Here is a 2197-nt window from a genome sequence, read left to right on the forward strand (position 1 = left end):
ACACATCCATCGGGTGGTCCAGGGAGAGTACAGAGCGTGGGTGCTAAGAAAGTGTAGGTCTTATAGCAGGCGACGGCAAATGGTGAAGAACATTAAGTTCGTCTGGAAGGCCAAGGTGCATTTCGAACAACGTTGAAGCTGCAATGTGATTGGGTAAGCAACACTCTGATAGTAAAAACATAACCTCACTGCAGAAGCTCGTCTGCCATGCAAGAGTAGAGTTTGCACAGCCCTGTAGAGCATTCGTAGTACCTTGTCGGAAAACTGTTGTAGATATAGGGATGACATTTTCTGGGTTCTATTGGGTGTGTCTGTCCTGCAGCTATGATTCAGACACGGCTAGGAAACATCCGGAGTTAGGAGAGGTAGTAGGGCAGTGATTAAACAAACCTTAGGGAGGGAGGCATTTATGTTCAACATGCATGAAACCAAGCTTTTACAGGATACAGAAAGCTCAGCAAATTAGTAGCCGCGCTGGGGAATCGGCAGTGCCGGTAGGCACTTGCCACGCAGGCCGGGATCAACCTCCACAGTCAGCAAGAGAACAGAGCGAGGGTGAGGATAAGGGACGGCATAAAGGCTAAATATGAAAGTGCTAGTCTACGTACGTCTAGAACACACGACGAATTTCAAAGACAGGGGCAAGATTCTGCCGGCCACGAGTAGAAAAGAGTATCAAGGCAGTGAAGGGTTACAGACAGAAGGGACATGGTAGAGATAATGGATGGACAAAGGAGGGTAAACCTGTGCCTAGGTGACGATGAAAGAGATATTGTCCTAGAAATATAATTTAAACCCGGGGTGAGGTCACATGCCATGTGTGGTAGGTGGAAGCTAATGTGGTAAATAGGCATATGAGCAGGGCTAAGAGGGCTCCTACAGTGAAATAAGCAAATAAATACTAACCAAAACAGCAGATGGAACAGATATTGACGTTAAGCGACGACGAGATGCGTTACGGCGATAGATCATAAGAGTTCCAGGAGTGACTTCAGGGCCAGCTTGCGGGCGGGGCTAGCAAGCTAGCAGAGGGCCTTGGAGCGGACGTTGCCGACGGAGAAAGTCTGATTTGTGCCCTCTGGCGGTGCCTGATTACCATCGCCAGGATCAGCAGGGGGCTCCGTTCGTTGATTGTCTCATCTAGACCACGGCGCAATTGGCAGAATATGTAATAAGCCAAGAAGATAGATGTGGCCAAAGAACATAACTCACGCAGTGCCGGTCGCTCGCTGTAAGCCTAACCACGCTCGCATAGTGCTCTGCACAGTCGTAGCGCCGACGGCGAGCCATAGCTACCGGATAGGGATTTCAGGGGACGAAGCGACGGCGGACCCAAGTTCGAGAAAACGCCCATCGGGCGAATCACGTCGATGGTCTAGTCATGATGAGTCAGGCCGGGGTCCAAGCCAAGTTGGCAAAATAGATATTATAGCCCAAGTAGTGGCCTGATGCGACCTCTTTGGCTAGCCGGGAGATGGGCCTTAGCAAGGCTAGCTTCAGGCTAATTGGTTAGTTTGCTTCGGACAGTGACGTTACCAGAGTGGCCACTCGAATAGCAGCTAGCTAGGCTGCGGTGATCCAGTGAAAAAATAAATAAAATAAATAAAAGGGTCAGAGCTGCGAGGAATCCGCGAGATATGGAGAAAAAGAAAAATCACCAATTGCTCTGCGATTGAGTCGCGCTGTGCAGGACTGCGAGAGTTGTCCGTGCTAGAAGGTGGGCTGATGACGCTGCTGACTACTAGCTAGTAGCTAGTAGTGCTGCATCTGTTGTGGTTCCGGTTTCAGGCGACGGTTCAGATGACGGTTCAGCCAGGGCTCCGTATGGTGGCGTATATGCGCCAAAGAATTTGTTCCGATGGGCCTGTTAAGCTAACAGTGCCGATGTACTTAGACAGCTAGCGGGCCATGGCTAACGAGTAGCCAGTTAGCTGGAAGCCAGTTATCTGGCTAGCTTTTATGAGTTGATGAGTTCTTGAAGTATAAAAATGAAGCAGATCCGTTGACCGCATTGGTGAAGGCGGGTGCAGGAGATATATTCCAGTTCGTAGATGAGAAGTGATATTAAAATATTAAATATAGATACGGGATTTTTCTTTGGTTAAAAACAATGGTTTACAAGTGGACAGGAAAGGGACAAGAACAAAAACCCACACGTCTCTGGACTGCCTACGGCATCTTGGAAGAAAAAAATGAT

Source organism: Salvelinus sp. IW2-2015, unplaced genomic scaffold, assembly GCF_002910315.2.
Source record: "Salvelinus sp. IW2-2015 unplaced genomic scaffold, ASM291031v2 Un_scaffold3395, whole genome shotgun sequence".
Lineage (NCBI taxonomy): Eukaryota > Metazoa > Chordata > Actinopteri > Salmoniformes > Salmonidae > Salvelinus > Salvelinus sp. IW2-2015.